Raw genomic sequence first — 21,510 nt, 5'->3', positions numbered from 1 at the left:
CTCCCCTTTCAGACCTCCTTTGTTTGCCTACAGCAAACAATTTTCTTGATGAAAATATGTAGAATATAAATAAGCTGTGATGTGTTCTTTGGTTTTTTTCAGGCTGTGGCTTGGTACACTCCTCTCTGCTGGAACAGAAAACAAGGCTGGGGGTGAAAGAGAAAAGTGAAACATTTGAGAACATCGTCATAAAACTTTCTCAAGGACTGAGCAAAAAGAAGGATGGGAAAATGAACAGGAATTTACAAGAACTGATGCAGAGTGGAAAAGAAACAAGAAAAAAAGACAAAGCTTCATTAAAAGGTATCTGACATTAATTATGTGAACTCAGTCAAGGCAAAGCAGGAAGTAAAACCCAAGTAAAATTCTTCTTAAAATGTGACTTTATTATTACATATTATCCTCTGAGCCTGAGGTGTTTAGAGACCACAGCCTGGAAAGCTTCCAGCCAAAAATGTTGATGTTCACAGAACTATTTACCTTCGTCTTGAGAAGGGTTGACCTGCACTTGCTGTTCTCTCAGCCCAGCTTTGAAGCAGGGTAGGGGCTGGAAAGTAATTGCTTCAGAACTGCCTTTTAGGCTTTTTATCTACCTTGGTAAAACTGTGCAAAAATGTGGGTCATTGGTCCAGCTTGGGCACCCAGGTCTCAGTTAGGAGCACCAGAGCTGAGCCATTCACATTTGAATAAAAAAAGCAATACGGATGTTTTTTTTTCTAAGAAATATTTTTTCCATGGGCTTTGCAATGGAAAAAAAAAAAAGTATTTAAAAAGAACTGGCCAATCTGAATATATTTTCACCAAAAAAGTGGGTGACCTTTCTCATCTTTGGGGTGGTTGCTCTTCCCTAAATTTCTTCTCCAGACTGTGGCTGGAGATGTTCAGGAGACGAACAGTTTTCAGCATAGGTTACACTGGCTGTTCTTCACAAACTTTGTTCTTAAAAATGGCTAAATCACTTTTGCTCAAACTCTCCAAAGAAACCAAGTCAGAAGGAGGGAGAAATTACGCAGAAATTCAGGGCAAAGAGTTCAAGTCTGGCAGAATTATAACCAAAGGCAAATGGTAAATTACAACGTGATACGTCAAATTATGTAGAAGTTGCAGTTCTTCTACCTGGAACTAAATGCAGAAAGCATCAAATATATGTGTGCTGTTTGTTAGGTGTGTTGCATAAATTTAATGTACGTGTGCAGGAACCACTGTAAATTTATGCAAAAGACGTGAATAAATATGCTAATGCAATACAAGAAATAATGCACTAATATATAAAATAGAGATATTTTTTATAACCTGTGCACATACACGCATGTGCAAAATATGTGAAATACACACAGTAAGCTTAGTTCAATGTCTGTTTACAGGGGGTAAAAATAGACTTCTGCATCCCTTTTCCCTGATCAAAGTGCCTGGTGCCAAATTTAAAGGTCTCCCACTGAACCCTCACTTTTCCCACTGATGGGAATGATGGCAGCAGTTTGTCAAGTCAGCAAGGTCTGACTCTGTGCCAGGTGAGTTCTCTGTCCCCCTTCCTCCAGTACATTTATTTATTTGTAAATTATTTATATTTGCCATGGCAGGAATGTATTCTGTACGTTATAAAGCACGCACACAAATAGATATTTAAAAGGAGGAGATAAACATTCAAAAAATACAATTTTAAAATATTTTAAAAATCAATTATATTTATTAATGTTACAAAAGTATTTTCTTCCCACGTGTCAGTGGATTGCCTTGCACTTCCCCTGGAAGACCACTGCTCTAAGTGACTCCTGCCACTAATAACAGTGCATTTAGGAAATTAAACAAAATATCATGAATTGGTAAGAGGAGGAGACTCTTAACATTGGCTGTGAATCGTGAATCAGGCAGTGATGAGAAAATCAGTGTGTAATTTGGATACGTCAAACCCACAAAGCTGTTGACATCCTGGAAGGACTCAGGGGAGGAAGACAGAGTGGAAAAAGTGCCCAAAGGGACTGATTAAGATTAAAATGAGTAAAATGTGTGCTGGACAAGCAAGGTGATCATTGTGTGAGGGGGTTCAGGCATCATAGTGAGAGGGGCAGCAGTTTCAGATCCAGGAAACAGAACTAGAGGGAGTAGAACCAAGTGAAACATAGGAAGGTTTACATTGAACAGGTACATAAAAATGAGTTTTAGTGGTCTATAGAATAGTCTTCCATTTGTAGCCATTGATCCATTTAGTGTTTTAAACCACTGGCAAGGTTTAAGTGCTCAGCTGGCATTAATTTTAAAGGAACTGGGTATCCAGCTCCTGAATCCAGGTTTGTAGCACTCCTTAGTGGACATTTAAAACCAGACTGGTGAATTAGTTTGAATATACCCAGGAGGTCACTCTGACACTGGCATGGATATGTCACTGTGCAGTTAGCAGGAGTTTTTCCCCATTTCCAGGAGTGCCAGCCTAGGGAAAGCCTTCCAGCTTGAGGCAGGGAAGTGTTTATGCATCTGCTTATCTTTAACACACAAACAGCGATTCTGCAGCCAGGGAGGGCTGTCAGGGAGATCTTTCTCAGCTGCTAAACCCAGGCAAAGGAGAAAGCTGGAGAGGGACTTCTTGTAGAGGCAGGTAGTGGTAGGACAAGGGGGAACGGTTTCAAATTGAAAGAAGGTGTGTTTAGGTGGGATATCAGGAAGAATTTCTTTACTGTGAGGGTAATGAGGCCCTGGCACAGAGAAATTGTGGCTGCCCCATCTGTGGAAGTGTCCAAGACCAGGTTGGATGGGGCTCTGAGCAACCTGGGCTAGTGGAAAGTGTCCCTGCCCATGGCAGGGGTGGTGGAACGTGATGATCTTTGAGGTCCCTTCCAACCCAAAATGTTCGGTGATTCTAAGATTAAAACCTGATGCCATCAGCTGTATTGGACCTGATTTCATGGTTTGTTTCCTGCTCTGTCTGGTAACATCAGGTACTGGGTGTCTCTTTGGTGTAATCCTGGTCTGTCTCATTTGCTGAAGCTTATTTTGTCTTGTTGTGTGTCACTCTGCTCTTCTGCAGAGCTGGGTCCCCCATACCTGTTCTGGTAGTTTCCTGGACAGGGAAAAGCTGGGAATAGAGAGGGAATTGGCAGCTAGGAGTGCTGATTGTGACCTGGCAGAGAGAGAGGCCGTGCCTGCAGATTTTACTTCCTGAGCGTGGGAACTCTGAAGGCAGAACTCTGAGCAAGGTGGTCTGTCACACATTAAATGGATCTGATTTCTGTAGGTTTTCACATGCAACCCACATACCCTCAGTCTCTCAGATCTTTGCAGAAGATAATTAAGCTCAATTTACTTATGGTTCATTTGCAGTTCCTTTCACTACTGAATTATGAAATTATTCCTCTTAATACTGCCAGGAGAGTTAATAATACGCAAGATCTCAGATTAAAAATTAAATAAGGGTATAACCATTATTTTGGTCTCATAAATATTCGTGTGTGGTACATATTACTGCTGCATTTTTCCAGAACTGAATACGTAGAGATGTAAGCATCATTCTTATTTTATTACAGCCCCAAAATTACAAGTGCTTTAGGCAGATTTGTACAAGTATGCCACTAGACATTATTACAGATGGTGGTGGAATGATGATTTTCAAATGTACAATGAAATGATTATTTTGAACCATATGACTACGTTCTCTTTTTTCCCCTCTCTTGATTTTTCTTTCTTTGACTGAAATTTTTAACTAACAGGTTCATGAGTGGCATGAACAACTGGGGTCCACAGTAATTGCAGTCTTGCTTAGGTCCTGGTCCAAGAAAGCTTCCCAGTTCAAGCAAGGACTCTTCAACTTGCTCATAAATGCTTCATAATAACAGCAACTTACAGAAAGCAGTACTGATAACTTGTTTTCCTCTGCCAGCACACTTTTAATCACTATTATCTTTAAATAAGGATAGTTACTTACCTAGTGCCACATTACAGCGAAGTTAGGCCAATGCCTTTGAGCTGAATTAGCAATTCAAAGTATTTTTGCATTTTCCTCTTAGCTGCCTAATTTGGCTTTTCAAAATCAGTTTAGCATATGCTTGTAATTTCAGAAGCCCACTCCAAACTGCAGAGATGATACTGTTTGATCATATTTGCTTCTTAGCTTTGAGTATTTAGCTTCTCATACATCTGTTGTACCCTTTCTAGCTCCCAGCTCTCCTCTGTAGTAGTCAAACATTATCTTTCCACTCTCTTTTTGTCAGATCTTAAGTGACCTTCAAATGGTGTTTCACTTCATTCTTCGCTGTCTTTGAATTATAGTATTTTTTATTCATTGTTGAACTGTCTGTTTGGTTTCCTCTTTACCCAAGCAGCCTCATTTTCTTCTCAGATTGAGGGATAAAGAGGGGAAAAAAACATGCTACTGCCACAGATCACGAAGTTAGAGCTGAGCTCCCAACCTCCTGTTTTCCTCAGAAATGCAGCACTCTGGCGATGTTTCTTTTCTTTTCTGTTGTTGTTGTTGTTATGAATTTCACTCAGAATCAAAATGCTCAGCTGTGAATTTTGCAAGGAGTTTAAAAATAGCCGTGGAGTGGTTGTGGAGTGAGCACTTGGAAGCCTCAGCCAAAACCAGTGGGTTTTGTCAATCAGAATGTTTCCCCGTTGCCAAGGGAACCTAATTAAGCTTTCAGTGGCAAATTGAACCTGCAGACGAGGAATGTATTTAGCACACATTTTCAGTGAAAAGGAGCCAGTTCCTGGCAAGTGTCTTCACTAGCAAATGCATCAAGCCTGAGAGCTTTCTGTTCTTACCACTGGTTCTCGTGGGTTTTGTCCCAGAAATCGAGAGTTGAGTGAGATGAGATGCACTCATATTGTGGTGTGTTTGCTCTCTTGGCTTGCCCCAAGCACTTGACTTCCATAGTTTATGGAACTGCCCTGTAATTCCCAGAAATGTTTGCAGGTCCATCTCTCCTGCCCTTGGACATCGACATATTGTAGGCAAGACTGAGCAGTAACACTGACCACTGTAAATGATGTTGTACAAACACACAGATGCAGTTTTTGAGTAGCAGGAGGTCAAACAAGACATAACAGTGATATCCCATGATAAGAAACTAAATCAGCTGCTTTCTCCAGTAGATCAGTTTGACCAGTATGGAGCAATGAATTATTCCTATTGTTGCTAAGTCACAAAGCAAAAGCCCCTCAGCTTGCTCATCACAGTTGCATTTCCTCTGGCTGATGCTCAGGTACTCCAGTAGACTGCACCTTTGAGTGTGTTCATGTACCCCCTGCCAGCCCAAGCTCTTCTGTAGCCTTCAAAACCTTAAAATAACTTCAGTTTCTTGCTGGGTGCAGATCAATACCTGGAATTCCCGAGGTTCTGTGGTGCTAAGGAAGAGGGTGATGCAGTAAAGGTGACCACTAGGGTGACAGAAAGTTACCAAAATACTCTGCCTTTGTTTATTAGGTAGCAAATGGTGTGCCATCACATGGGAATTCTGCTTTGTTTATTGCTGCTTTCTCAGCCACGATACCCTGTGACCTGACACTGTGTTTCCCTATCTGCCAGGCATACGAAAAATCAACAATTATTTCCGTATCTATTTGTTGCTTGCCACTTGAAAACCAACGATGTGATGTGCATTTGTGTATTTTTGCTTCAGGAAACAAAACCTTCAGGTCATTCCGATCTAGAATTTTGGAGGGGGGTGAGGAGAGAAGAACAGCCTGCAAGAGGTTTTCCTCTTGCTGAAGAGGAAAATCAAGGGGGTAAATAGTAATAATCTTATGTGGCAATATAAACAAGCAAACATCTCACCTCCTTCCATCATGGTCAAGTAAATTACATTATGGATGCTTCAGTGCCAACAAAAACAAGTCCAAAATGAAACCACGGTTTTGTGGAGCGAGAGAGGAGGTGGGGTTTGATAAGAGGCTTTCCAAAGACTTTATGGAACCCAAATCCCTCTCCCACCTTTGTGGGTGACCAGAAGTGACAGCAGGTGATTGCTGTGGGGAAACTGTGGTTGCAGCTGTGAAAAAGCAGTTCTGTCCTGGGTAATTTTTGGCAGAACATCCTGACCTTCAAGAAGCCCTGACTAAGGATGGCCCTTTATCTTCTTGTCTCCCCTTACAGCACACTGTCTGTGACCAAGCCACTTAACGGGGTGGTAAAATGAAGTCCAGAGATTGCTCACATGTCATAACAATGCCCCAGCTCTTATGAAATCTCTTGCTTAAAGATGGTGCTGATGTCAGTAGAGATGTGGAGTAACTTCAGAGATGATTCTATGCTAAAAGTATGTCCAGGGCTGAGACTGGGTTTGGACACATTTCGTGGGTCTGACAGAAATCCGGGGTCAAGGAGTGAAAAAGCTTTTTCCCTCCCAGCTGGGAATTTATGGAGTGTAAAGAGAGAGCCAAAGCCCTGAGGATTTTTCCAGTGAGACTTGTGGGGATGGTGTAAGGCAGATAGTCTGAGAGCACCAGAAAGGGAAAGAGAAAGGAGAAAAATGACATGATCTCCATTCAGAGCGTGACAAGGTTTTGGAGAAGCACGTGTAGTTCATGGGCAGCCACCTGTGATTTTGGCCAACCAATGCTAGCTGAAACCCAGCTCAACCAAAAATCTGCAAGGAAGAGCCTGATCCTTTAAAGTAAAGGTATTTTAGTGACAACCAGTGACCTTGTGACTGTAAATTCATCCCAATGTGGCGTTTGTTTAAACTGTTCTTCCAGAAGGCCAGAAGGAACAGAGTGTTTGTGTTGTAGCGTGTTTGATTCCTAAATTGACTTTCTTTTCAAGGTAGCTGTGTGGAAATAATGACTGCTGTCATCAACATGAAGGAACTGGCCAGAAGAAAAATCCTTCAGCTCCCAGCTGCGTGGGTGGGGGAGGCAGAAGGAGGCCTACTCAGTCAGCAGGGGTGAGTAGAGTTTTCAAACAGTTTTCAAAACAGACAAACAAACAAATAAAAGAAAAAAAATGGTGGAGCTTGAAACCCCCACAATTCAGAACGCAAGAATTTCTTTATTTTGTTGAAAAATCCTTTCTGTGAGAAAGACCTGTGCCAGACCACAGATGGAGAGCATCTGGATTCGGGCATTGCAACTTTGAGCACAGCCAGACACATCTAATTCTAGAGAACTTCTTGTTTACGTCTTAGGTCTGCTTTAATTTGGAATCTATTTACGGTGTTCCTTCCAGGAAAAAGAAGGTTTAAATGCACACTCAGATATATCTTTTTATCTGTTGAAGGCTCCACTGCATGTACTACCCTACCCAAAGACCCAGAATCATGTGAAGCTTTTACATGTAAATATATAGACACTCAAACTTGAGTTGTTGCAAGTTCCTCTTTCTACCTTCTCGATTTCTAGATTCTTCCCCAGGAGCTGTTTGTTTGATTTTACTTACTATCAGTTCCACGATTCGTTGTCATCCAGAATATTTTGTTTATATCTGTAGTACAAAATACTATTAGATATTCAAATGTTGGGAAACATTATCCAAACTCTTATTTCGCTTCTTAAGTTCTGTTACAAAAGTCATAAGAACTGGGGAGTTTGTCCATCAAGCTACTGATAAATACAACTTATTATAATAATTATAATAATTAATTTGTGCAAAATATATTGATGTTGCTTACACTGCTTAGTGTTCTCCAAACTGCTCTATACATTTTTATAAATATAAATATATATATATATGTATAAGAAGAAAGAGATTAATCAGCCTATCACATCAGGTAGAAATAGAGAAGAAAACAAACTGGAGGGTTATTGTTTGTGCCTGTCTGCTCACTGTACACATGAAGTGGGGCTTTTTGCCCAGGTACAGACATTTTCATCTTTGTCTTATGTAAAATAATAGTAATAACACTTCTCTCCTCGGGGGCAGTGTGAGTCAGCAGCGCTTGTAAAAACCTTTTCTATCTTTAGCTGAGAGGCACTTGGGAAGTGCAGTGAATTGGTGTTTTTCTCAGTGACACTGGATTGAATGCCTTCTGATTAAGAATTCCACGGTTCCTGAGAAACTTGACGAATTAAAGTGACCTCAGGAAAAGCGTGGCCAAGTCATTTGCTTTCTGTGGTCCCTGGGTCTGTTACGTGATAGTCAGGGTTTAGTGGAAATACTGCAATAGCCAAAGAAAACCATGTGACACTTCACAGATTTATGGGGAGGAAACCCTTAACACCATGGGCTCAAAGTTGGTTCACACTGTGGAAATTTCATGCCTCAAAAACCAGCTCATCCTCTGACCTGTGATGTTATCAACAGTGACTCTGCACACAGTTCTCTCAGAGCAAGTGCAAACAAGGGTCTTGGCTTTATTTTCAGCAAACGAGATTTAAAAGAACACTTCAGATTATAGAAAGTTAAAAATCCTGCTCAACCTGGATGTACCTGACTTGTAGCAACTCATTAAATCCTGGTGTCACAGAGCCCTAAAAATATATCTGCTTCACAGCCTTTCGGTCAGATATTCCTTAAAAAATGATTTTACCTCATAGCATTACTCTTTCAGACGAGGCAGACTGTCAGGACCATTATCTTCAATCCCCCTTGCCCATTTTGCCATGAGGAGTTGTCCAAACCAGCTGAGACAGAGAGGTGCAGATCTATTGGTTCTTGCACAGGGTGTAAGAAATAACAGAGCAGCTGAAAGGACCATGGGATGCGCTTCTGAAAGTGAGGAGACACGGAACTCCCATGCACAAGCACACACATGTGCTAGTTGCTTTACAGAGTACAGATAATTTTAAATATTTTACTGCCAGTGATTATGGTAGACAGTAGTTTATGATTTTCCCAGATGCTGGATGCATCTGTAGTGCTGTAACAATGATGGGTATCACATTAGTGTGTAGGATCTTTTGATTCAATGTGGCCTTGTGTTCATACAGAAACAATCATAATCTTTGTAGAGTCCTAAATTCTCAGACTCAGAAGCACAAAAGTTTTGGTCTCATATAAAATTAGTTTCAAGGTGGGAAACTGGAATTGAAACTTAAATCACTGTGAATGCATTCTGTATAGATAGTCTTACTCCAAACTAGAATGCCTGTTTTTCTTTCAAAATTATGTAAGCTAAATCAGAGAAAAAAAACCCAAACAAAACAAAGAATAAAACTCAGTTTTCTTATTTTGCATGGAATATGTATTGAGCCAGTTAAATTCCTGTGACCACAGTGGTCATAGTTCTAACCAGTAAGTTATAACTATGTAAATTATATACTAGTAAGTTTTCCCATACCAACTACCTTGATAAACACCTTCACAAAGGATCCTGTAGATAACTTGTCCTCTAGTGTATATTAATTACAGAGGAATATCTGTGAGCATGCACTGAGCTCAGATAACTTAATAATGACTTCCCGAGTGATTTTATGTTGTTCTTGAATTGGGTTTTTTGCAGGATTTAATGTAGGGAAAATATGATTGCAATAATCAAGAGGGTTTGCCCTTGAAGCTAATTGACCACAGAGTGGCTTTTTTTTTTTTTTTTTCCAGATGGAAAATGGACCTTTTCCATGCCAAACAGTCATTAGGAAAGCTCAGATTATTTGAGAAGTGAAATTTGATTATGTGACAGAGCCAGATCAGAAGTGTAGCTTTCCATCCCAGTGCAAGTGTCTGTTTGGTGGGTTAAAAAAAAACAAACAGGATCGAGAGGACAAGGCTGGCTACCTTCCTAACTCGTTTGTGGGGTATGTGGGAACCTCAGGATGGGAAAAGGGGCTGCAGGAGTCAGGGCAGAAGGAGATGCTGCCTGACCTGGTCCTTTCTCCACTGGAATGGAGAAATCCACTACATTACAATCCTTTCTCATGAGGAATACTAGCAAACTTTAATCTTAAATATACATTCAAAATGCAGATTTCAAATCAGCAGGGTCCTGTGGTTGACAACCCACCCTTTGCAGTGGATATTGTTGTGTTCCAAGGTTTTTTTTTTTTTTTTAAACAATGACAGAAGAAGCAGCCCAAACAAGCTATGAGCAGGCACACAGTCAATCGTCAGAATACCAGTGCAGAATTAATGTTGATATCCTCCTCGCTGCATTTCAGGTCACCTGGAACAGCTCGGGAACAAGTGACACACCAGATCACTGTTAGAGGGAAGATGGAACAGGCAGTCTCTCCTGGTACCCTTTCGTTTCCTCATTTTCTTGCCCTGCACTCCCAGCACCTTTGCAGTGCCGAGACTGAGCGGCTCCAGCTGTGGGGATGTAAATGACAGGGATTTCATTCCGAAGGCTCTCTCACCTGCATGTCAGGAACCTGAGGTTTCTTTGGATACTGTGGGATAAACCAGGGTATTTCCAAACAAGGAAATTATATCTGCACCTTATATCTGATCCCTGTATTCCCTACAGTTTACAATTTTTGATGACATGGAAACCCTCTATCCAAGTTTATCTTATTAAAGTAATGTAGGACAAGGCCATTCCATGTTCTCTCTTATCCTTTAATCATACAATCAGAGATGGGGTTGGAAGGAACATCAGAGACCACCCAGTTCTGACCCAATGCCATGGGCAGGGACTCCTTCTGCTATCCCACGTTGCTCAAAGCCCCATCCAACCTGGCCTTGGACACTTCCAGGGATGGGGCAGCCACAGCTTCTCTGGGCAACCTGTGCCAGGGCCTCCCCACCCTCACAGGGAGGAATTTCTTCCCAATATCCAATCTAAACCTGCTCTCTGTCATTTTGAAGCCATTTCCTCTTGTTCTGTCACTCCAGGCCCTTGGAAATAGTCTCTCTCCATCTTTCTTGTGGGCTCCCTCCAGGTCCTGGAAGACCACAGTTAGGTCACCCCAAAGCCTTCTCTTCTCCAGGCTGAACAATCCCAACCCTCTCAGCCTTTCCTCCCAGCAGAGCTGCTCCATCCCCCTGATCATCTTGTTGCCTCACTCCAAAAGCTCCACGTCCTTCCTCACACTCACCAGCCGTGTTTGCCCACAGGTTTGAGCCCCAAGCACTTCATTTTTTGCGTTCATTGACTGCAAATGCCAAACAGCAGAAGCACAGCCATGATTCCATTCTGGAATGGCTGCACAGTCACAAGGCAACACGTGGTGGATGGAGAGTGCCCTGTTTCTTTTAGTTTGCCTCTTCTCTGTTAAACAAACTACAGTTTTGCTGCACACTCTATCCAGGAGACGCTGTAGCACAGTGAAACTCCCCCACAGGCTTGCAATGAATATTAAAAATTGATTGTCCAGTCTGTAGGTTGATCTTGCTGTGCTGTAATCCCAGGGAGTTGGTACGTGCCCATGTGTCACTGCACATTTTCTTTAGGCAGAGCTCTGAAAGCAGAGCAGAACTGAGTGCTATTTATATCACAGTTATTAGAAAGACAGCAGATGTAATAGAGCCTAGGAAGACAACAGGGGTTCCTGTGAATTTTGGGGCGTTGTAGAAAAGCCTAGTTTGCAACCTTGCTGAAAGAAAACAAATTCCCCAAACCTCATGAAAGGGCTGCGCTTTTGACCAATTTCCTTTTCTTCCCCGCGGTGCTGAGAGAAGCTTTCATAGCAAAACCGAAAGCCAAAATAAATTAATCACTTGGCACATCTCTACAGTTTCAAAGATGAAGTCATGAGTGCCAAAAGAGTGACTACACAGTGGTCCATACGTGTGTTTTGTGACTAAGCGCCTGCACACAGTGCACTACCAACTTCATCTGTTCAGCTCAGGGCCCATCTTTAATTTTCAGTGGCAGTTTCAAGTAGGATGTGACTAATGGGGAAAAATAAGGATTCAGCTCTGATTATGTTGCCAAAATGACGTGATGTATCCCACCAAGCAAGTCCAGGACTTCCCAGTGTTGCGGTGGAAGGTTACTTAGGGTGGAGAGGTATAAGTGCATAAAACTTCTTGCAAAAAGGGCTTTCAATTAAAATATAACCTTTGAGTTCACTAGGGATAAATTTGCACCTTACTCATGACTTAGATGAAAAATCTCATTTCACAGAAGAAGCTACAGTAGGAGGTTGTTTGTGTTGCAAAGCTCGGTGAGCAAAAACGGAGAAATGCCAGAATTTGGACATCCTATGCAACCTCAGCTTCGATCCCTGAGGATTTACAACCCTGTCTTCTCCAGCTCTGGATGTATTGTGTAGTTTATGCCTGGCCCAAGCTTTTGCTGCCAAGGTCTGGTATCCTCCAGGTGAGCTTTCCAGTATTTTTAACCAGGGATTTCCTGCCTCTGCCAGCTGGCTCCTGTGCTAGATTCCCTCTTTCCCTGCTTCTTACCCCCTCTTTATCTAACTGCTCCATCCTTCCATCCTCCTCTGGGCGGTTACTGACTCCTTCCCAAGCGTGTGGATCTTGGTCTCTTCCAGCTCTTTGTTGTGAGTCTCTGCCTTCAAAATATTTCGATTTACATCACGTTTCTTACCAGAATTTGCTTTGGAAATGGTTTATGCAGAGGAGGACAAGGCCAGTACCCGTGTGCATGTTGGAAATCCTGTGTGATCCCAGGAAAGTGATGCTGCAAGCTGCATTGCATTGTCACTGGCAGCTACTGAGAGGCCACTGTGCTGGAAGGATATAGGATAAAGACATAGGAACCCTCATTGATCCACTCTATATTTATGGTGATTTGGTAAATTAATTGCTGAAAACTTTGTTAATTTATTTTTCACAGTCCCTTGAAGGGAACTAAAATGATTCAAACAATAGGAATTGTATTGTTTTTCATGCCTCTTTTGACTTATAAAATATGAGATTTGGGTTCATCTGCTCTTTGTCTGTGGCCTTTTCTATCTGACTTGAGCAGAAATTTGCAATAGGACGATGTTGGTGCCTTCTTCCATCATAGAGCAGCTTTATATTTAGCTTCCATTTATCCTAAAGTGACAGAACCACAGCCTGTGAGACAGCTGGCAGGTAATCACACCATGTAAATAGCTCTGTTTCTTTTGCTGTCATCAGATTTTAAGGGTGCTGTGTTGTCACTTGCCTTCCTTTCTGCTGCTGCAGCACGGGCTGGACCATTTCACAGTGTGTGCTAAATACAAGCAAATCAAACTGCAGGGAGAAACTAGGCAGAAAGTAGGTTTGTTTGTTTGTTTTTTCTTTTCTATAACTACTATATATTAGGAAGATAGGTCCAGTCTACCTCAGCTTTGGGAAAAGCTCTTTCAGAGCTGCACATTCGAGCTGACACAAGGGGCAGGAACTGGTTTGGGAGCCCACAGCGTTGCATCACTGGCCTGGTGACTGTGGGGAGGTGATTGTGCTGGTTAATGGGGATTATACGAATTGTTAGCAGCTGTTTCCACAGTCTGTGGAACTGGGAGAACGACAGTGAGAGGTGCTGGCTGCAAACCAGAGCAATCACGTCATGACAAAGGGCAGGAGGCACAAAGGACGTGGTATGCTGTCTGCATGCACAGGAGCAGAGCCTGAGAGCTGATTTGAAAATAAGTGGTTTCTCTTTTTTAATTGACAGCATTTAATTTCATGTTCTTTAGTTTCTCTCACTTACGAGTTGTTTTTTTATTTTATTGTTTACACGCCCTGAGTCTTACAATCTCTAAACAGAGTTCATCTGGCCAGGGTAAAATCTTGATCATTCCCAGTTAGCTCCTCTGCAGGCCTAATAATTTCCACCTGGAAAAGCAGTCAGTAATGAGCTCAGAGTGCTGTGCTCGGATCTCCTGTCGTTTTGTTGCTACAGAATATTTAATGACCCTCCGTGAAGTGTTAGTACAAATCACAGAACTGGAGGATTGTTTGGGTCGAAGGGATCTCCAGAGATCCTCCAGTCCAACCCCCCTGCCAAGGAAGGGTCACCTGGAGAAGGTGACACAGGAACACATCCAGGGGGGTTTGGGATGTCTGCAGAGAGGGGGACTCTGTGCCCTCTTGGGCAGCTGTTCCAGGGCTCTGCCACCCTCGATGTAAATAAGTTCTTCCTCATGCTGAGGTGGAACTTCTGTGTTTTAGTTTATGGCCATATACATAATACATAAGCCTGAACTTCCAATTCAAAACAAACAGTGGTGTGATATCATCAACTGTTTTATTCATGGCTGTTTGCCTTTCTAGTTTGCAAAATTAGTTAAACTTCAATATGTGCAAAACCTGTGGCTCCTCAGAGTTTCCAGGCTGATCTTCCTGGAGACTTTCATCCTCGAAACAAAGGGAGCCTGAGAAATGGCAGGATGAGTTTCCTGTGAAAACTGATGATGATACTGATACGTGATACTTTAGTCTCTCTGCACTTGCCTTTGTAAGTGCCTCTGCTGAGAGTGTCCAGAGAGGTAATAAATAATACCAGCTGTGTAGTAATTCTATTGAGGATAAACAATGTCTCAGTAAGGGTGGGGATAAGGGCAACTAATCATTCACAGGGGTCACCAAATAAGCACTTACATCACATTTCCACAGTGCTGGGGGAGTTATTTGTTTTGAGTGAATTACCCAGTAAACTTTGGCCTTGGCTGATTTCAGAACAGGCTCCAATTTTCATAAATATGTTGGTCACACAGATGAGTTTGCAGTGTTTGTTATCAGGAGAACATCCCAAATGCACTGGTGCATCATAGTGAATGATTTACAGAGAGTCTGTGAGCTTGTCCCTTTTATATTCTTTTTCCTAGAGGATATAGAGAGGAGGGATCCAGATTGTTCATATGAGTTCTGAGCTGTGATTGAACCTTTAATAAAAAGTTTTGAGTTTTTGGGAAACCTGGGCAATATTGCAGCCTGTAGGGCAGACACTCAAACCTGGGGTAACTTAGGCAGTCTTTCTGATCCTGCCTCGTCCCAGTCCCCCATAAATCATGGCTGGGGCGATCTGCAAGCCCGACTTTGGGCTCTGAATTGCAGCTCCAGCCTGTCCCTGAAAAAAAGCTGCTGCTTCTGTCCATGGACAGACTCTTCCTTACGTTCAATATATATAAAAACCAACTGTAATCTGACCAAATAGTGACCTTGACCATGGCATCAGCTGGCTAGTAGGGTGTATTTTGAATATTTTTTATATATAGCCTGGGAAATTCAGATAGTAATTGCACAGGAATTGTCAAATTCTTTAAAAAAAAAAAAATCCTAATGGCATAAAAATACGTATTTACTGTTGTAAAAATAAAAACATAATTAGAAATTGGCAGGAGAGTGAGAAGCAGGAAGTCTCAATGAATATTGTATTAGATTTTTCTTCTTTTATGGACACTACCTTTTCAGATATGAAGTGCACCTCATTTCCCAATTACTACTTTCTCTTTACTCTGACAGTTTGCTTTTAAAAGGATAAATGTCAACTGAATGATCTTCCAGCATCTCCTTGCTCTGTTTTTAAGGATATTGTTTCCCTTTTCCGCCCCTATTCTTTCATTCAAGGTGTGCATGGAATAATCTGTCACTTCTTACACTTGAGAAATATCTTCACAACACATAGATTAGGTCCTGATCCAGCTTTAGGCTGGTGTGAAATTTCAGTAGACTTTGCATCATCAGTTTCTAAACATTCCTTGCACAAAGACTCCTCACAGTTGGGAAACTACTTAATTAAAAGTTATTCCTCTGTGATCCTAAAATCTTAGTTTTCCTTTCCTCGGATTAACATCATAGAACTGAACTCTCTGGCCAGTGTGTCTGTCTCAGGAATATATTGAGTTTTCTTGCAGAGAAAATAGGAGGGGCAAGGGTGGTGGAGGGCAAGCTCAGCCCCTCAAGGAAATAGTTTAGCTCTTCATTTTCCTCAGCTTACCCATTTGTATCCAGGGCACAGTGCCTTTGTGAAGTTTAAATGATGCTTGAAACAAAGAAGGATTAAGTAATGCAAAAAACCCCACCCAACTACATTTGTTTAGGAAGAAAAATTCAATCCTACAACGTCATCGTAGGTCTGAGCAGCCACAGAAAAGGATTTGCTAAATACAAGCTCAGAGCCAACCTTGAAAATGTCCTTTTGCTCTTTGTTTTGGATCTTATAACAAACACACCAGGTCCATAATTTCAAAGAAATTATGTAATGAATGAGCATCTTACCCCCACTCTAATCATGCTTCATGGTACATAAATCAAGCAGATTGCCTATTAGGCTCGTGTCTCTCCAGAAGAGCAGATGCAGTCTCACTCTAAATGTTTTGTCAAGACACGTCCTTTTTGGGCCAGAACACCGTGTCCTCAGTCAAAACCTGAACCTGTTAAAAAAAAAAAAAATGGGGAAATAAATGTGCAGCACCGAGAAACATCTCACCGTGTGCGTCCTGTGAAACGAAGTATTGCTGCAGGAACCTGCAGGCCTGGAGCTGATTGCTTCAGCAGCAGGAAAGAAGCCTGAGAGCAACAGAAACAGTGCTGGAAAGAAGCCTGGGAGCACAAAAAGAGGTGTGATTGCTCCAGCCAAACCTACAGCATGACAGCAGGTTTCACTACAGCTCCGATCGTGATGGCACCACTTGCTCCAACCACAAACCACGGGGAACTGGCTCTGTCCTCCGTGATTTCACTGGTTTTGTCACTGCCACACCCTTTGGCACTGCTCCAGGTTCCATCAGAAGGAAGTGCTGAACTGGATGTGCTGTAGAATGTTCCTACAAATGCTTATTCCCAAACTCCTCCAAAGGCCCCCTTGCTTGTCGAGCGCAGACCTTCTTGTGAATGCAACGTGGGCAGCTCCCTCAGGTGGCAGCACAGGACTCCAGGTCACCCAGAACCGAAACACCACATGCTTTGTTGGAGGCCACGGGCCCTGCAGCCCTTCCCAGCCTGCAGATTTAAATGTGCTTGTGGTTGGTAATGAGTGAAGCCTGGTAGTCGCTCAGCCTGGTGTGTCAACTTGATTGTTACAGTTGAAGCCCATGATAAAGGTACCACCCCGTGATGGGTGGAAGTGGAGGCCAGGAGACATCCTTACAGTTGGCATGATTTATATGGCACGGGACTGAGAAGATCTGGAGGTTAAAATAAGCTGTGCTTGTTACGGGCTTCTCTGGCAGAGATGAAAAGTGCCCCTGGCTTACAATGAGTGGCTGATATTGCACTCCTCCACTCCCTCTGTCCAGGGTAACAGCCTCCCCTTGTCCCATTTTTCAGTTTTAATATCTCTTTAGGACCTTGCATGTGCTCAGGCAACTGGAAAAGCTCTCAAATCATGTTTTCAGTAGGTATGGGAAACATCTCCTAGCACTTGAAAGCCCGTATAAAATAACACTGACCATCTGCAGGGCTGCAGTGCTTTCTAAAGACAGACAGTTCTTCATTATCTGGGATAGTGGAGGTCTTGGAAGATGTAACTAATAGACTTTTTCTCACTCCAGGAGGATTTTTCCCTGAGTATTCCAGTACCTGCATCCTGTCCTCTTCAATCAGGTACATCAGGCAGAGCCACCCACACTAACACTGAGCGATGCCAGATCAGGTTTGTTGGGACAAAACTGCTCAGTCTCAGCTCTTGGCACAGCTGTGTTTCTTCCAGAGAAAGCAGTGCAGCTTCATTCATGAGGGCTGTTGCTCTGCAACGTGCCAGAAACTGCTTGGATTTCAGGGAATCCACGGCACAACCTGTCTGTGCCAGAACAGGCTGCCCACAGGAAAGGGAGAGTGGGCTGTGGTGCTGTTCCTGTTGGCAGGAATGACACAGTGCCACTGCAGGGATGGGAACATGTTTCCATTTCTGTTCCAGGGAACTTCAGCTTCAGGTGCTTTTGCCTGGCACGTTTTAATAGTGCTGAGATTGCTTCTAAATGGTGGGGGAAAGGGCTGGGGTACAGTGAAACGTGGGGGTGATTTGTTCCAGGCATCACTGCTTTGATTGGTTTTCATGTCACCCAGCACTGTTTCAATAAATTAGAGCATTCTGGTGGCTGAGTGGAGCACTGTGGCACATATTCTGCTGGTGTCATACAGGTAGTTCCACATATATCTCCTGCCAAGTGGTTAGTAAACAAAGGCTGTGGGTATCTACCCCCAGCTGGAGTAGCTCTGTGTCCCCACTGTAATTTGGGAGCAAAATGACATGATGTGCTGTATCCTAACGATATGGAGTGTGTTTGACTCTTCTGGAAGGACTCTCCCCTGAGATTTTGCATCCATACTTTCCCACACGCAGATGCTCTCCCTTTCTGTGGGGTTGAGTACAGAGAGATGTGAAGCCCCCAGATCCTCCCATTCCAAGAATCTCCCACTCTAAAGAAGTCCTTGGCTAGAAACAAGTCTGTACACAGTGGTGTTTCAAACTACTACATAGCAGAGTTCATGTTTCAACCACAGGCCAGATTCCTATTTGACCCTCCTCTGTTTGCAAATTGAATTTAAAAGAAGCAGGATAATCACTGTGTGGCCTTTTTCTCCTAGAATTTAGCAGCATCTGGAAGAAATGGGTGGCCATCATCTCTAAAAATTTCAGAGTTGCTTTAGTTTCAAAGAAAAATCATCTGTCTTCAGCCCTGCTTGATTTTCATGGTAAGTGTTAAATACTGAATTGTTAATATCAGCACCTATTTTCTATTATCTATTATAAATAATAGATATATATGTAATATTATTAATGTTCCACCCTCTGTTTTGGTGTAATTATTGCTGAATCAACAAGATCTGCCCAATTTTTCTTTAAATCTGATGATTCCCCAGGCATGGAGAAGCTAATGAGTGTATAGAAGACTCCCCAAGGATTCCCATCTCTGTACCACCAGTGGGACTGGGCTCTGTTGGGAAGGGAGGAAAGTGGGATTGACATCCCTTCCGCCTCTCTATCAGGAACACGAGGCTGCAGCTGCCTGACCTGTTAACCTCATTATTTTTGGGGAGTTCAGCTTTCATTTGGTCAACAAAGGCAAGATGAATCCTTCAGCTGCTATAAAGCAGCACAGGTCTCTTGTCAGAAATGAACCTTGCCAGACCCCTCCATCAAAAGAATGGACCCAAAGGAGTGGGACTTTGCTACTGGAATATGTGTCAAGCATTTCTGGGTTGTGTTCCTTCTCTTGAAAACTTACTTTAAGGTTGGTGATCCTCCCCAGGCATTTGCAAAGGCTGGATTTTTTTTATTAGTTTAAGGTCAGGTAGACAGAAAAAAAAAAAAAATCCCTGGAGATGGCTGGAACTCCAGCAAGGAAAGACCTTATTTAGAGGGGAGGAAAACTCTGCTGCATTGAAATTGCCTTTACTGGGCAGGAAGCTATGAAAGGAATGATTGGAGCCAAGGTGTTTTGTTTCATTTCTGTGGGCTTTTTAATTGCTGGCATTGCTGTTTTTGTGAGGCAGCACAAATTCCCTAACCCAGCAGTGATCAGCTTCTTGGACCATTTCTTTTTCCATACCCTCTGTGCCCATATGCACAGGTAATGCCTGTTCTAAGCCACACTATCCATGGAGCAGAGGTCCCTCTGCCTGGGATGTGGTCAACTATAAAACTGTTATAAAACCAGCTTGGGATGCTCTCAAACTCAATGTTGGCAAACAATTTTTTTAAAATAATTTTTATTTTACGTAAGACAGAAGCTCAGAGGGGAGCCAAAACCTTGCAGGAGTGATTTATTTACTCATCGTACTGAAGGGGGCAACAAGAAGTTATACCAGTGCAGCATGTTAAGGACTTCAAATCTTGTATGTAAAGATTATTTTTGTTTGCTGTGCTAGCTACCAAGCAAGGAAATGCAGAGTTTCTACTGTATTTGTAAGGAGGGAGTGAGAGCACAGCACTAACATCTTACTTTCTTTCCTGAGGTTTAAGATTGCCACCTAGTTTTCCTGAGAAGGCCCTAAGCTTGATCAGTCCTACTTTTAAATGGGCATTTCTAGCATCAGTAGCACTTCCCTTTTTTATTATCAGGATCATTATCATTCTCTCTGTTTGATTGTGTGACAAGGTGTCGGGTTTACACCGGGAAGTTGCAGCAACAAATCGTTTGGATTAAAACATAATGAAACTGTGATTTCGAGCAAGTCTTCCCTCATTTAACGTTAGGTATAAAAAAAAAAATCAGTTGTCTAGTCTCAACCTGGGCTCTGTTGGAAGCCAGGGAAGATGATTTATCCTATCCAAAACTAGGCACCTAGGACTGACTGGATGATTTTCCCTATGGATTTTCCCTTTCTCTCTCTGTATGGTGAGAGAAGGGATGACCAGCTTGGATCTGCCTTTTAAATGGTTGATGGAGAAAGGAGTGCTGAAAAGGTTACAGTCCTCTTTTGGGCCCAACTAGAGATCAAGTAGGGTCACAGCAGAACAGACAGAAGTAGATAGTAAAGATAATTTCATTCCCAAAGTAAAAAACCTGACAATGAAGTGTGCACTGAGTGATGCATGAGTGGATGACAGGGAGCAGAAGTGCCTTAATGCACACAGACATCTCTCTCTGCTCTAGAGATGCTGAATATTTTGTGGGACTTGAGCTATCACACTGCAGGATTCTGGATCTTGTGAGAGCCTCTGGAGGATGTGGTTTCCCACTGGGGCTTCTGAGATGACAAATTATAGCTGCAAAGTGTTACCTTCCACCTCCAATCTATTACATCAACTTCTTGACACCTGGAGTTTTATTAAAATATTCTAATTTCTCCCTTTTACATCAGTAATTAAAGCTAAAGTGGAACAACCCACCTTCTAAATGTGCTACTTAGTAATTACCCCTGTGAAAATCCTTTTGCTGTCGTTAACAGACAGATAGTCCTTTGCTAGGCCAGCAGAATGATTAAGCTGACCCACATATTAGGCTGATGTTTACATCTTCCTGATTCATCCCTGTTTCTATCCCTTTAATGTGGGCATAAGCCAGGCCACCAGGACCAGGCTGTTTCCCTCCAGTGGCCACTGTTGATCCCAGGTGCAGGAATGGGGTGAATGACAGAGGAATTGGTAACGAGGAAATAAAACCCGCGAGCTGGAGCCCCTTCAAACTCAGGCATTGTCATCCTGCCTGAGTGAGGGTGCTTTTCTGACTGGGAAAGAGCTGTTTGATGACGTTTCAGCAGCCCTGTGAGCCCGGGGACAATCAGCTGCAGTTGCTGCTGCAGGAAATATCCCCTCAGTCACACGGGCAGAGCTCACGGTATCGACTGGCTCTGCTGCATTTTCCAGGGGTGGGATGCAACATCATATCACGGTTTGTGCATTTTTCCTTTTAGCCATCAGCCACATCAGACTTCCTCCCCCTCAAAAGTTACAAGTTCTTGCAGAGGGGTGGGTTTATCCCGGACTCATCCCTCTGGCTTTAGAGATGCCCTCGTTATTCGGGAGCAAAAGCATCCCGTGCCTGGTGTGCTGCATCAGCACGGGGAGCTATTTTGGTCAGCGTCCCATAAAGGAAAGCTCTGCGTCACATGGGTCTGTGCTGATTACAGATAACCCTGAGCTTGGTCCCGAGGATGAGGGTGAGGTATCCCTTTGCTGCCCTCTTTCTGCAAACGCGTCTCCTGCCTGTGCTGCTTTAGTCGCTTCCACTTTCACCCGAGGGAGTCAACGCTTAATCAGGTGAAATTTTACTTAAAAATCACGTCAGAACGATTGAGTGCAGTCAAAGCTTCATGAATCTTTGGCCTTACTAAATCTCAGAAAATAGCCATTTGGGGATTTTTTTTTTTTTTTTAGAGGTGGT

This window comes from Empidonax traillii, unplaced genomic scaffold, assembly GCF_003031625.1.
Source record: "Empidonax traillii isolate 1590-97213 ecotype Southwest subspecies unplaced genomic scaffold, ASM303162v1 scaffold1099:size633499, whole genome shotgun sequence".
NCBI classification, from domain to species: domain Eukaryota; kingdom Metazoa; phylum Chordata; class Aves; order Passeriformes; family Tyrannidae; genus Empidonax; species Empidonax traillii.
Note: the sequence above shows the minus strand (reverse complement) of the source record.